At 39.8% G+C, this 16,384-nt stretch overlaps 1 pseudogene; it reads left to right on the forward strand.

Moving 5' to 3' along the window:
- Positions 1-3,957: 3,957 nt before the first annotated feature.
- On the forward strand, positions 3,958-11,255 carry LOC137228729 (E3 ubiquitin-protein ligase RNF4 pseudogene; annotated as a pseudogene).
- Positions 11,256-16,384: the final 5,129 nt, after the last annotated feature.

Here is a 16,384-nt window from a genome sequence, read left to right on the forward strand (position 1 = left end):
ACTGATGAACATAGATGCAAAAATCCTCAACAAAATACTAGCAAACAGAATCCAGCAACACATTAAAAGGATCATACACCATGATCAAGTGGGATTTATCCCAGGGATACAAGGATTCTTCAATATATGTAAATCAATCAATGTGATACACCATATTAACAAACTGAAGAATAAAAACCATATGATCATCTCAATAGATGCAGAAAAAGCTTTTGACAAAATTCAACACCCATTTATGATATAAACTCTTAAGAAAGTGGGCATAGAGGGAACTTACCTCAACATAATAAAGGCCATATACGACAAACCCACAGCAAACTTCATTCTCAATGGTGAAAAACTGAAAGCCTTTCCTCTAAGATCAGGAACAACAGAAGGATGTCCACTCTCACCACTATTATTCAACATAGTTTTGGAAGTCCCAGCCATGGCAGTCAGAGAAGAAAAAGAAATAAAAGGGATACAAATTGGAAAAGAAGAAGTAAAACTGTTACTGTTTGCAGATGACATAATACTATACATAGAGAATCCTAAAGATGACACCAGAAAACTACTAGAGCTAATCAATGAATTTGGTAAAGTTGCAGGATACAAAATTAACGCACAAAAGTGTCTTGCATTTCTATACACTAATGATGAAAAATCTGAAAGAGAAATTAAGGAAACACTCCCATTTACCATTGCAACAAAAAGAGTAAAATACCTAGGAATAAACCTACCTAGGGAGACAAAAGACCTGTATGCAGAAAACTATAAGACACTGATGAAAGAACGTAAAGATGATACCAACAGATGGAGAGATATACCATCTTTTTGGATTGGAAGAATCAATACTGTGAAAATGACTATACTACCCAAAGCAATCTATAGATTCAGTACAATCCCTATCAAATTACCAATGGCATTTTTTACAGAGCTAGAACAAAATATCTTAAAATTTGTATGGAGACACCAAAGACCCCGAATAGCCAAAGCAGTCTTGAGGGAAAAAAACGGAGCTGGAGGAATCAGACTCACTGAGTTCAGGCTATACTAGAAAGCTACAGTAATCAAGACAATATGGTACTGGCACAAAAACAGCAACATAGATCAATGGAACAAGATAGAAAGCCTGGAGATAAACCCATGCACCTATGGTCAACTAATCTATGACAAAGGAGGCAAGGATATACAATGGAGAAAAGACAGTCTCTTCAAAAAATGGTGCTGGGAAAACTGGACAGCTACATGTAAAAGAATGAAATTAGAACATTCCCTAACACCATACACAAAAATAAACTCAAAATGTATTCGAGACCTAAATGTAAGACCGGACACTATAAAACTCCCAGAGGGAAACCTAGGAAGAACACTCTTTGACATAAATCACAGCAAGATCCTTTTTGACCCACCTCCTAGAGAAATGGAAATAAAAACAAAAATAAACAAATGGGACCTAATGAAACTTCAAAGCTTTTGCACAGCCCAGGAAACCATAAACAAGACGAAAAGACAACCCTCAGAATGGGAGAAAATATTTGCAGATGAATCAACGGACAAAGGATTAATCTCCAAAATATATAAACAGCTCATGCAGCTCAGTATGAAAAGAACAAACAACCCAATCCAAAAATGGGCAGAAGACCTAAATAGACATTCCTCCAAAGAAGACATACAGACGGCCAAGAAGCACATGAAAAGTTGCTCAACGTCACTAATTATTAGAGAAATGCAAATCAAAACTACAATGAGGTATCACGTCACACCAGTTAGAATGGGCATCATCAGAAAATCTACAAACAACAAATGCTGGAGAGGGTGTGGAGAAAAGGGAACCCTCTTGCACTGTTGGTATGAATGTAAATTGATACAGCCACTATGGAGAACAGTATGGAATTTCCTTAAAAAACTAAAAATAGAATTACCATATGACCCAGCAAACCCACTACTGGGCATATACCCAGAGAAAACCATAATTCAAAAAGAGTCATGCACCAAAATGTTCATTGCAGCTCTATTTACAATAGCCAGGTCATGGAAGCAACCTAAATGCCCATTGACAGACGAATGGATAAAGAAGATGTGGTACATATATACAATGGAATATTACTCAGCCATAAAAAGGAACGAAACTGGGTCATTTGTAGAGACGTGGATGGATCTAGAGACTGTCATACAGAGTGAAGTAAGTCAGAAAGAGGAGAACAAATATCGTATATTAACACATATATGTGGAACCTAGAAAAATGGTACAGATGAACCGGTTTGTAGGGCAGAAGTTGAGACACAGATGTAGAGAACAAACATATGGACACCAAGGGGGGAAAGCAGTGGGGGGTGGTGGTGGTGGTGTGATGAATTGGGTGATTGGGATTGACATGTATACACTGATGTGTATAAAATTGATGACTAATAAGGACCTGCTGTATAAAAAAATAAATAAAATATATATTTTTTTTTAAAAAAAGAAAGGGCTTCCAGGAGAAACCTATAAGGGCATGGGGGATGAAGGATAGGGAATGGGAAGAAGGCAAATGAGGGTGTGATTTCAGAAGTCCTACACTCAACCTATGCCCATGGGAGTTCAGAATAAAGGAATAGACATCAGAGTTTGTCCTGCCTTGAAACAAAGGAGCTGGGCTTTGGTATTCCACATCAGCCTGTCTTTGGCTATAGGCTGCCAGGAGGGTGAAGTGGGGTGAAACATAGAACTCCCAGGTACTTTCAGCTCACTCCAGTGCCTGAGGGTAATTTGCAGGACTGCGGTAATGTGCAGGTGCAGCTGATAGCAGCAAAATATGAAAAAGCTGAGGATGGGCTCATAGACCATGGGTGGGGCATCAGTTAGCTACTGTGAGTTTCCTGGTAACTTCCTCTACTGGGCCCACAACACATGTTATCCCAAACTTCCAATAAAAGTTCAAAGTTTCTAAGCAGCTGGCATTGAAGTGTGAATGCCATTGGACCCCAATTTGAGTTGAAATCCTAATTCCACAGAAGGAATGGGAAAAGTCATATTACTGTTTAAGTTTGTATCGTAACCCCATAAAAGAAATTGGAAAAGTCATTATTACTGTCTTGACTCTTTGTCACCATATCCATAAAATGGAAGAATCATCCCTACATCAGAAAGTTTACTCATTTATTTGATCAATCATTCATTCAATGAATATGGAGTGTCTACTCTGAGATTCTGTTCAAGGGTTATTCTGAGAAGTGGATGGTGATAAGAAGAGCTCTGTAAAATGTAAAGCTCTAGGCAACTGCTTTTATCTCCAGTGGTTATTTATTTTCACAGCCCACTAGAAAACATAAAATTACCTAAAACCACAGCAAGGAGATACAAGGGAAAACTTCTTGGTACTGAGCTGGTATAAGCAGGTTTTTCAAAGAGAGAGAGGCAGAGAGAGAGAAACAGAGTGTGTGTATAGGCTGGGGTCCCTGGCCCTCAGCCCTTAAATACCGTAGGGACCCCATCATTGGAGCAAGCAAAAGAAGCCCAGTTAATTTGTAAAACTTCTCCTAGAGAGACGTACCGCCTCCATTGAGAACCACTTTTCTCAGCGTGAGAGTTGCTGATCTAATGACTAGAAAAAAACAAAAAAAACAAGCAACCAACCCGGTCCTTCCCCTTTCTCGGAAACATGAGGAGAGGGGGAGGGAGAGAGAGAGAGAGAGAGAGAGAGAGAGAGAGAGAGAGAGAGAGAGAGAGACACACACACACACACACTAGGGACGGGAAAGTCCCCTTTTCTAACCTGGAACAGCTCTTTCTGCCCAGAGACTTGCGACGAGCTACCACGGGCTCGGATTTTGATTGGTCAGTTGAGAAACTAAAATAGCGGGTTGAAAGGAGAGAAAACCCCAGTGATTGCTGCCATCGGGTGGGTGGGAATAAGCGCCGCGACTGCTGCTCCGTGACCTTGGTTTTGTTCTTCACTGGGCGCTGCCGCCAGCCTGGGCGCGTTCACCATGAGTACCCGCTCCCGCGCCGCCCCCTTCCTCGACTTCTCCTTTTCTTCCCTGGCCTCTGGTTCCTTGGTGCTCTTTCCCTGCCCAGTGTAGTTAGGCGCCAGGTTCGGCTGGTTCAGGCTCGGTCCCGAGCGGACCGACAAGCAGCGGAGGGGCCGGAAAGTGGCAGGCCGCTGGAGCGCAGGCTTCCTGCTCTATTCTCACTGGATAGCTCACAGGGCGCAACCGGACAAAACACTAGGTCATTGATGAGCTGCTGGCTGCCTGGGTGGAGTCGAGGGTGGTGGGCACTGTTTTGCAGGGCTGCCCGGTGTCACCCCCAAGGTTGTCTTTCCCTGAATGCAGACCGGAGGAGGGGCAGGCTGGTCACGAAGGTAAGTGATCCGATGAGAGACAGGTGTTTGTGGGGTCTAAGATAAGAACTGACTCAGTAAGTAGGTCGGCGCCATCGGGTGGAGCATTGAGCACTGCACCCTCCTCTGGGCTCCCTCCATTTTCTTCTGGGGCTCCCCGGTTCGAGGGCTTGTGTCTAAATTTAGATATCTCACACGGTTTTGTGAAATATTTCTATGGCATCTTAAGGTATTTGTTTTTGCTAAAGCTTTATTAAGGTATTTGTATTCGTCAAAGCCTCCTCTGGGCTCTCCCCATTTCCTTCTGGGGCTCCCAGGTTCCAGGGCTTGTCTAAATTTAGATATCTCACACTGTTTTGTGTAATATTTCTATGGCATCTTAAGGTATTTGTTTTCGTTAAAGCTTTATTGAGGTATAAATCACAAACCATAAAATCTTCCTATTTATAATGTACTTCAGTGGGTTACAGTATATTCATGGAGTTGTGCAACCATTTTCTCAATATTAGAACATTTTCATCACCCCCCGAAAAAACACTGTACCGATTAGACATCACTCCCCATTTCTCCCCAACCACCCCCAGCCCTAAGGAACCACTAATCTTTCTGTCCCTATGGATTTGCCTATTCTTGATTTATCATATAAGTGGGATCATACAGTATGTGGTCTTCTGTGACTGGCTTCTGTCATTTGATATGATGTTTTCAAAGATCATCCATTATAGCAAGTACTGGCACTTCATTTCTTTTTTATTGCTGAATAATATTCCATTGTAGGACTATACCACATTTTATTTATTCATTCATCAATTAATGAGCATTTGGGTTGTTTCCACTTTTTGGCTATTAAAAATAATACTATTACTGGGCTTCCCTGGTGGTGCAGTGGTTAAGAATCCGCCTGCCAATGCACGGGACATGGGTTCGAGCCCTGGTCCGGGAAGATCCCACATGCCATGGAGCAACTGAGGCTGTGCGCCACAACTACTGAAGCCCGTGAGCCACAACTAGTGAAGCCTGGCGCCTAGAGCCTGTGCTTCGCAACAAGAGAAGCCACTGCAATGAGAAGCCCGCACACCACGACAAAGAGTAGCTCCTGCTCACCTCAACTAGAGAAAGCCCGCATGCAGCAATGAAGACCCAACACAGCCAAAAATAATAAATAAATTAAATAAATTTTTTTAAAATAAAAAATAAAATAAAAATAATACTATTATTGACATTCATGTACAACTTTTCAGTGTGAACAGAAGTTTTCAATTCTCTTGGGTATATACCTAGGAGTGGAATTGCTGGGTCATATAGTAACTATATGTTTACCATATAGTTATGTTTACCTTTTGCGGAACTGCCAGACTGTTTTCCAGAAGTGCCACACCATTTTACCTTCCCAACAGCAGTATATGAGAGTCCCAATTTTTCTACATCCTCGCCAACACTTATTTTTTCTTCCAGTTTTATTGAGATATAATTGACATACAGCACTGTATAAGTTTAAGGTGTTACATCACGAAACAATTATCACAATAAGTTTACTGAACATCCGTCATTTCATATGGATACAAAATTAAATAGAAAAAAATTTTTCCTCGTTATGAGAACTCTTAGGATTTACTCTCTTAACAATTTTTATATATAACATCCTGCTGTTACTTATATTTATCATGTTGTACATTACATCCCTATACTTATTTATCTTATAACTGTAAATTTGTACCTTTTGACTGCCATCATTGAATTCCCCTCCCACAAACCCCTGCCTCTGGTAACCACAAATATGGTCTCTTTTTCTATGAGTTTGTTTTTGAAGTATAGTTAACCTACAACACTATATTAGTTCCTGTCACACAATATAATATTTCTATACATTTCAAAATAGTCACCATTATTATAGTGTCACCATACAAAGATATTACATAGTTATTGACTATATTCTACACACTGTACATTTTATACCCATGGCTTATTTATTTTGCAACTGGATGTTTGTACCTCTTAATCTCCCTCATCTATTCCTTTCCTCCCCCACCACTGCCCCTCTGGCAACAACCTGTTTGTTCTCTGTAATTATAACTCTGTTTCTGTTTTTTTATGTTTGTTCATTTGTTCTGATTTTTAGATTCCACGTATAAGTGAAATCAGACAGTATTTGTCTTTCTCTGATTTATTTCACTTAGCACAATACCCTCTAGGTCCATCCATGTTGTCAAAAACGCAAGATTTCATTCTTTTTTATGGCTGAGTAATATTCCATTATATATATATATATATATATATATATATATATAATCTGTAATATTTTATGGGAAAACCCAAATGAACTTTTTGGCCAACCCAATATATATACACATACATACCAGAACTTCTTTATCCATTCATCTATTGATGGGCATTTAGGTTGCTTCCATATCTTGGCTATTGTAAATAATGCTGTAATGAACACAGGGGTGCATATATCTTTTCTAATTAGTGTTTTTGTTTTCTTTGGATAAATACTCAGGAGTGGAAATGCTGGATCACACGATAGTTCTATTTTTAATTTTTTGAGTAATCTCCATACTGCTTTCCATAGTGGCTGTACCAGTTTACATTCCCACCAACAGTTCACAAGTGTTCCCTTTTCTCCACATCCTTGCCAACACTTGTTATTTGCTGTCTTTTTTTTTTTTTTTTTTTTTGAGGTACATGGGCCTCTCACTGCTGTGGCCTCTCCTACTGCAGAGCACAGGCTCCGGATGCGCAGGCTCAGTGGCCATGGCTCACGGGCCCAGCTGCTCCACAGAATGTGGGATCTTCCCGGACCGGGGCACAAACCCGTGTCCCCTGCATCGGCAGGTAGACTCTCAACCACTGCACCACCAGGGAAGCCCTATTTGCTGTCTTTTTGATAATATCCATTCTGATGGGTGTGAGGTGATATCTCATTGTGGTTTTGATTTGCATTTCACTGATGATTAGTGATGTTGAGCATCTTTTCATATGTCTGTAACCATCTATATGTCTTCCTTGGAAAAATGCCTGTTTAGACCCTCGGCCCATTTTTTAATCAGGTTGTTTGTTTTTTTGATGTTGAGTTATATGAGTTCTTTGTATATTGTGGATATTAACCCCTTATTGGATATATCATTTACAAATACCTTCTCCTATTCCGTAGGTGGCCTTTTCATTTTGTTAATAGTTTCCTTTGCTGTGCAAAAACTTAGATGCAGTCCCATTTGGTTATTTTTGCTTTCATTTCCCTTGCCTGAAGAGACATATCCAAAGACATATTACTAATACTGATGTCAGAGAGCTTACTGCCTTTGTTTTCTTCTAGAAGTTTTATTGTTTCAGGTCTTACAGTTAAATCTTTAATTCATTTTGAATTTATTTTTGTGTATAGTGTGAGAAAGTAATCCAGTTGTTTTTTTGCATGTAGCTATCCAGTTTTCACAACATCATTTACTGAAGAGGCTATCTTTTCTCCATTGTATATTCTTGCCTTGTTTGTCCTAGGTTAATTGCCCATATAAGTGTGTGTTCATTTCTGGCCACTCTGTTCTGTTCCATTGATCTATGTGTCTGTTTTTGTGCCAGTACCATACTGTTTTGATGACTGTAGCTTTGTAGTATAGTTTGAAACCAGGGCATGTGATACCTTCAGCTTTGTTCTTCTTTCTCAAGATTATTTTGCCTATTCAGGGTCTATTATGTTTCCATACAAATTTTAGAATTACCAGATTCATTGGTGAGTTCTAGTAGTTTTTTGGTGGTGTCTTTCGGAATTTCTACATATAGTATAAAGTCATCTGCAAACAATGACAGTTTTACTTCTTCCTTTCCAACTTGGATTCCTTTTATTTCTTTTTCTTGTCTGATTGCAATGGTTAGGACTTCCAATACTATGTTGAATAAAAGTGGTGAGAGTAGGCATCCTTGTCTTGTTCCTGATCTCAGAGGAAATGCTTTCAGCTTTTCACCACTGAGTATAATGTTAGTTGTGGGCTTGTCATATGTGGCCTTTATTATGTTGAGGTATGTTCCTTCTATACCCACTTCACTGACAGTTTTTTGTTTTTTAAACATCTTTATTGGAGTATAATTGCTTTACAATGGTGTGTTAGTTTATGCTTTATAACAAAGTAAATCAGCTATACATATACACATATACTCATATCTCCTCCCTCTTGTATCTCCCTCCCACCCTCCCTATCCCACCCCTCTAGGTGGTCACAAAGCACCGACCTGATCTCCCTATGCTATGTGGCTGCTTCACACTGGCTATCTATTTTACATTTGGTAGTATATATTAGTCCATGCCACTCTCTCACTGAAAGATTTTGATCATAAGTAAATGTTGAATTTTGTCAAAACCTTATTTTTTTGCATCTATTGAGATGATCATATGATTTTTATTATTCAATTTGTTAATGTGATGTATCACATTGATTGATTTGTGGATATCAAACCATCCTTGCATCTCTGGGATAAATCTCACTTGATAATGATGTATGATCCTTTTAAGGTTTGTTGAATTTGATTTGCTAATATTTTGTTGAGGATTTTTGCATCTATGTTCATCAGGGATGTTGGCCTATAATTTTCTTTTTTCTGATATTTGTTTGGTTTTGGCATCAGAGTGACGCTGGTCTTGTAAAATGAGTTCAGAAGCATTCCTTCCTCTGCATTTTTCTTGGAATAGTTTGAGTAGGATAGGAGGATAGGTGTTAACTCTTCTCTTAATGGTAGAATTCACCTGTGAAACCATCTGGTCATGGGCTTGTTTTTGGTTGGGAGTTTTTTGGTTACTGATTCAATTTCATTACTGGTAAAGTGGTCTGTTTCTTCCTGGTTCAGTCTTGGGAGAGTGTACATTTCTAGGATTTTTTCCATTTCTTCTAGGTTGTCCACTTTATTGGCATATAATTGTTCCCAGTAATCTCTTATGATACTTGGTATTTCTGTGGTGTCAGTTGTAACTTCTCCTTTTTCATTTCTGTTCTCATTTATTTGGGGCCTCTCTTTTTCTTGATGAGTCTGGCTAGAGTTTGACCAATTTTGTTTATCTTTTCAAAGAACCAGCTCTTAGTTTTATTGATTTTTTTCTATTTTTTAAGTCCCTATTTCATTTATTTCCACTCTGATCTTTATGATTTCTTTCCTTTCACTAATTTTGAGTTTTGTTCTTCTTTTTCTAGTTTCTATAGGTGTAAGGTTAGGTTGTTTATTTGAGATTTTTCTTGTTTCCTGAGTTAGGCTTGTATCGCTATAAACTTCCCTCTTAGAACTGCTTCTACTGCGTCCCACAGATTTTTGGATCATGTTTTTGTTTTCATTTGTCTCCAGGTATATTTTTAATTTCTTCTTTGATTCCTTCAGTGATCCAGTGGTTGTTTAGTAGCATACTGTTTAGCCTCCATGTGTTTGTGTGGTCTTTTTTTTTCCTTGTAGTTGATTTCTAGTCTCATAGCATTGTGACTGGAAAAGATGCTTGATATGAATTTCAGTTTTCTTAAATTTACTGAGACTTGTTTTGTGGCCTTGTTTTGTGACCTATTCTGGAGAATGCAGAGTTATCAAAAACTTTTGAGTACACATTTTTCTCTATCTATATACTTTATACTGCTGTCAATCTTATTTTAAGTACTACTAATGCTTAAACTTTGTCTCATTTTTTTCAGTTAAAAATTCAGATTGAGCTTTCTCATAAGTGGCTCCCAGAAGATTCACCCCACCCCACTGTGGGAACACAGCAGTTGTGGATATGGAGACAGGAATGGAACCAGAATCAGAGTTCAAATATACCAGAAAATGTGGACCATAAATTCTTATGTAAGTCAGAGACTGACTGGCCAAGAGCTGTGGGACATTGAGGACTTTAGCATTCACTGTAAACTTTGGCACAGGTCACTTATTTCTCTGAATACTGGATCCAAAAAGCACAATGAACACAAGAATGTGCTATGGTACTAGGGTGAATTCCAGACAAGCACGAGAATTCGGTACATCTGGGGAAGGAGGCACAACTCCTGAGGTGATCTTGGAAGTGGAACTGATAGAACTTGGGGAAAGTGATGAAATAATTGACCTCACTTGTGACTCTCTAGAACCTGCAGTGATTGACCTAACTCACCATGACTCTGTTGTGATTACTGAAGAAAGGAGGAGGCCAAGGGGAAATACAAGGTCACTCCAAGGCCAAACTGGCAGCTGTGTGGTGAGCAGTGATAAGGAGGGGTTGATGAGGGACAGAGATGTATCTGTGACCAACAGTGCCTACCATAATGCCCTGGAAGAAGAAACTTTAAGTTGCACACTACCTGGTTATATCTGGTGTCGAATTTGTAGGGATGGGTACTTAGAGATTGAACTGAGTAAACGACATATCTACTCTACACAATGTGGCCACATCTTCTGTAGTCAGTGCCTCTGCACTTCCCTTAAATATACTAGAAATTGCCCAGTTTGTTTGAAAAAAATCAGCTGCCATCTGTACCACCGCATCTATATATGATGTGTGCTGTGTTGCTCAGGACAGACAGACAAGCTAGCTAGATTCTTCCATGTCCTTGTGCAGAAACGGTGGGTTGTTGGCATTCAGTGCACGGAGTTAAAAACGCCTGATTTTAAAAATTGTTCTCTGGAGTATATAAATTTTTTTTTCATTTCCCACACACAATGAGACTACCTTTTGATTTGTTTTGTTTCATGCTGCAGGACTGGACTTGGTTGTCATAGTGTGCCAGAGACTGGTGGTTGTCCTCAAAGCAAATTTTCCTTTCTTTCTCATAACAATCAATTTTTAATTGGCCACATGTGAGCATTTTGGGTCATGTAAATAAGGGCAACATCCTAGAGATGATGGAACAAGATGGAAGGAACCTGAGAGACCGACAAGTTTGCAAACCAGAGCCACCTACAAGTTCGGGCTTTTACTTGAGAGATGAATAAACTTCATTCTTGTTTATGCAACTATTATACTGAGTCTTGCTTAGAGTAATGGGAACTTTATTTTAATTAATGGAGCAGGCAGGGTGATATCTTCCTGGTTTTTCTGAATATCCTGACTCCACTGGAATAAAAGGAAGTCAGTCCTTTCTGACCATCTCTCCAACCAGCAAGGTGGAGGTAGGTATACAATCAGGCACCATGTCCTGCTGGGACTCCTGGTGGCCTTTGAAACCAGCCTGAGGAGTCACCTAGACACACTGGAATCTAGAGCTGTGGTTCTGTGCTCTCTGACCTGCCACACCAGAGAGAGGCTCCCTTCATCCTAGGCTTACAGGTGTGCCTGCCTTCCACCATACTGGTCAGCTAATCAACAAGTTGGTCTGCTTCTCTTTGGACAAATACATCACTGCATCACCATCCTAGCTGCTCCTGCAGCCTGACTGGGTCACAGGCTTGAGAAGACCTCATCACTGCTTCCCACAGACCCCCAACACACACACACACACACACACTTTTTTCTTTTGAAGAAAATCACAAAGGACTCACAATTCCATCTGTACTTTAGAATTAGAGAGGACATGATTTCTACTGTGCTCTCTCCTTTTCCCTCATAATGAAATGTGCAGTAAAGCTTGTTCCTTACTTTCAATGGTTGTAGCAGTGTTGCTTTCCTCCATGGAGGCTCAGTTGTGCCAATGGAGCAATGCCCATCCCAGCATAATGTCTGTTCTACACACTGCATTCTCTGCAATAGCTCATACTCCAAACTTCAGTTGCTTGTCTTAGCACAGGATATGCAAGATAAATGGGTATACTTCCTTCCGTGGGTTTCCTTGTATTTTCTAAACTGAAATGAGGGGATTTCCCTGGTAGCGCAGTGGTTAAGAATCCGCCTGCCAATGCAGGGGACATGGGTTCGAGCCCTGGTCTGGGAAGATCCCACATGCTGTGGAGCAACTAAGCCCGTGTGCCACAACTACTGAGCCTGTGCTCTAGAGCCTACGTGCCACAACTACTGAAGCCCATGTGCCTAGAGCCCATGCTCCACAACAAGAGAAGCCACCGCAATGAGAAGCCCGTGCACCGCAATGAAGAGTAGCCCCTGCTCGCCGCAACTAGAGAAAGCCCACATGCAGCAACTAAGGCTCAATGCAGCCAAAAATAAATAAATAAATTTATTAAAATAAAATAAAATAAAACGAGGAAGAAAAACAACATGAAAATTTTTTTAAAAGAAAAAAGTTCTAAATATTAGATGTAGAACTTCCTGCATTTCAATAGGACATCTTGTGTGTTCCACTTTGGAGACTGTTAATTGCTCTGTCACATAGCATAGTGTATCACAAACTTGGCTAATGATCGAAACACCTGAGAGGTGCCTATTAAATATACAGATTCTGCTTTTGCATATATTGCCCATGTGATCAGGAAAAAGAGCATACTCTCTCCAGCTTGCCAGCAGCCCTTGACCCTCCCTATTGTGTTCTACCCAGTCCACTACATTTTTACCTTATCTACCAAACTCATGTAGACATTTGAGTTTTTGATCTCTGCTTTAGGGAAAAAATAGAGGGGATTCTGACTTTTCTGAAAAATTGAGATAAATTTTACAGACATAAAAATTCACTGATCTTAAAGTGTATAATTAGATGAGCTGGGGCAATTATGTACATTCACAGGACCAGCACCCCAATCAAAATATAGAACAATTCCAGAGCAGTTCTCCTGAGTTCCCTTACCCTGTTGCTCTCCACCTGGGTGCCCCTTCTCAGTAAAGTCTTTTGCTTTGTCAGCAAAAAAAAAAAAAAAAAAAAATATATATATATATATACACACACATACATACACACACACACACACACGCACACACATAAAACAATTCCATCATTCCAGAAAGTTCCCATCTAGTCAATCCCCATCCCCCACAGGCAACCACTTTTTTGATTACTATCATCATAGATATGTTTGGGGACACTGACTTTTATTACTTCATTGTCTAGCCCAGATCATCTGGGAGGAAAGTTTGATAGGGAAATTTGGAATATAAGCATTAGGCAAGGGTCAAGGGTTTATTTTAGTGGGAGTATGACTTATTTTTCTTAAGAATTGAAGCAAGAAGGTATTAATAATGACACCTGCTATTTATTAAACAATAGCTATTTTCCAGGCACAGTACAAGGCACTTCACACATACATCTAGGCAACAGCAGGAACCCAACAGGATGTAAGAACAGAAGTTGAAGGAAGGGAGCTGCCACAGGCACATTAGTGTGAATAGGTTGGCTGACTATTGTACATGGCTGTGGGAAGAAGTAAGAACTAAAGCTAGAAAAGAATATTAAGGCCACATCCTGAGTAGAGCATTGTGTGCTGTGTTATGGAGTTTAGATTTTATTCTACAGTTGCTAAGGAACCATTAAAGGCTCTGATAAAGAGCCTCCAGAGAAGGATTCTTAAGGATTCAGCATGATATCAGTGAGGGTTGAAGATACTGCTTGAAAACTGGGGAGAAAACATGGAGGTAGGATCAGGAAGGAAAGGTCCTGGTGTCGATTTTCCTCCCAAAATAGAAGTGAATTTTCTGAAATGTATAAGAAAAAGGATGAAAGTACCCTTGGTCTGAGGAATGTGGTAATGCACTGGTACTCTCTTGCCCTTGATGTTAGCAGTTTCATTTTAGCACAGCCAGCAGGGCTGTGCAAGTCTTTTGAGCTATGGCAGCTCTTTGGAGACGGCTGTTGGTCTGAGGTAGCAATGATAGGAATTGAGAGAACAGCTGTGGCGGTTTGGATTTAGCTTTCAGGTACCTTTCTGGAAAAGTGGAAGCTCATTTGACCAGAGTAGAAATGGATTAGAAGAGGTTGGACAATCAAATTTATCCACTTTATGACTGATCTAGCCTTAGAACAAGTTAGCCTCACAGTGAGATAATCTGGCAATTTAAATTAGCTGTTTCCTGATGTTCCCTGAGGTTACGGCAGGGAACTAAAGCCAAACTTCTTGAGCTATAATATGTGAGGATTTCATCAATCACTGATTAAAATCAAGCTGTTCAAGAAAAGGGTTAAGAGAGACAGAGTGGAGAAGTCAGAGGCATCTTTCAGCAAGGATTGGTCTTTCTATTGTCTGATCCACACTGAATTCATCCCTGCAGCAAATGTTAAGCACACCTGCCAGAAGAAACAAGTTACTCTCTGAGAACCTAAAATTGTTAAGATGGATAAACTTTTAGATCCTTTCCTTAGCTATATCAATTAGATCCCACTGATTTCATATTAAAATCTGCATACTGAGATGACTATCCCAGGGAAGTAGGTTTCAATGATATCATTGGCTCAGTGTCTTGTCTCTAAAACAGTAGTTTCCCTGCAACAAGAGCAGGGAACAGCAGCGGCACTTGCACAAATGCACAGGCACTCCCAATGGTTCTCTCCTACTGGTTTCCTTATTTATCACAGTTTTAGACATTTGTTAGTACATAGTATTTTGAAAGTAAAACATGTTTTCTTTTTCCATCTCCAATTTCATAGTTCAGTTTCATGGTATTATGCAGATGGATTTCCAACTTTGAGAAAATGTTTTTTGTTTCACTATCCAGGGACTATTTACAGACAGCTCTAACATGATAACCCTCTTGTGTGGGGAACATTAATCAGGGCAGCATTGGACATGGGCCCTTCCCTGCCCCCTTAGCTTTCAGCAGGCAAAAAGATCCTACAGGGCATAGTCCTTTCTCCTGTGGAGTGGCATGGAGAAGGCATGTGGCCCCAGGTATGACTCTGCCAGCATCACTGACCCTCTAAAGGGAGGGCAGAGGGGCGGCCAGCATGGTGTGACAAGATAGAGGTAGCAGTTACCGACAGCACTTGGCTTCCCTGCTGAGATGAGAGCCTTTAGAGAACAAATTTCTCTCTTCCTTTCCTCTGAACGAGGCCAAGTCACAGAAGTAGCAGCTGCTGTATTCTCCAACCAGAAAAGAGAAGGTGCAGTGCATTGCTGGGCATGGACCACTCATTAATTCTTTCATTCATCTGCTCATTTGCCTAGTATTTATTAAATTCTGATAGTGTGATAGACGTATATAGTTAAAAAGATGAATAAGACAGTCTCCAAGAAGCTCACAGCTAGTGGGGAAGAGATGTGAAAATAGTTATAATAAAAGAAATAATGCAGTGAAATAAAAGCTATGACAGAAATATCTGCCAGGTGCTGCCGAGGCATAAAAGAGGAAATAACTGACTTCTCAGTAGCTTCCTTGGAGTCTAGAAGATGGAAAATTGAACTTTTAATTTATATTCAGCTCCATGGAGTCCTTGAAGATTAATACCTACTTACATTTCTTGTTATATTTCAAGACAAAGTTAATTTGAAGGGGCATTAGTTTTGTAAACTATTTTCTATACGAATGTTAGTGCAATAACAATAATAATAGCTACGACCATTTATTGGGTGCTCACTATGTGCCAGGTACTGTTAAGCACTTTACATACATCATCTCATTTAATCCTCACCACAATCCTATGAGGTAAGTATTATTATCTCTATTTTTATTTTAATTTTTTTATTTTGGGGCCACACCATGTGGCTTGTGGGATCTTAGTTCCCCGACCAGGGATTGAACACATACCCTCTTCAGTGGAAGCATGGAGTCCTAACCACTGGACCGCCAGGCAATTCCCTATCATCTCTATTTTATATACGATAAAATTGAGGCTTGGAAAAGAAAAGTAACTTTGGTTTATGACTTTGTTTTTGTTTCCCATCTCCTGGTACCAATTCTATGGTAAAACCTGGTATGTAGTTTCTTAAACATCACTGTCCCGCTGCACAAAACTTCATTTTTAAATAGTGAAATAAAAGCTCGAAGTGCCTTTTTGTGAGATTTGGGACTCTTGCTACATAGGATGTGGAATCACAAACTTTGGAGGTGGAAGGGGAGTCTTAGGAACTCATACTTTATGGTGGAAGAACTGATGCCCAGAGGAGTTAAACATCAACCAAAGTTACTCATTGTTCTGGTGGGAGACACAGCTTCTCTCTTCTTTTTTTTCTTTTTTAATAAATTTATTTATTAGTTTGTTTTTATTCTGGGCTGTATTGGGTCTTTGTTGCTGCTCATGGGCTTTCTCTAGTTGAGGCAAGTGGGGGCT

The sequence above is a fragment of the Pseudorca crassidens genome, chromosome 1 (assembly GCF_039906515.1).
Source record: "Pseudorca crassidens isolate mPseCra1 chromosome 1, mPseCra1.hap1, whole genome shotgun sequence".
Classification (NCBI taxonomy): domain Eukaryota; kingdom Metazoa; phylum Chordata; class Mammalia; order Artiodactyla; family Delphinidae; genus Pseudorca; species Pseudorca crassidens.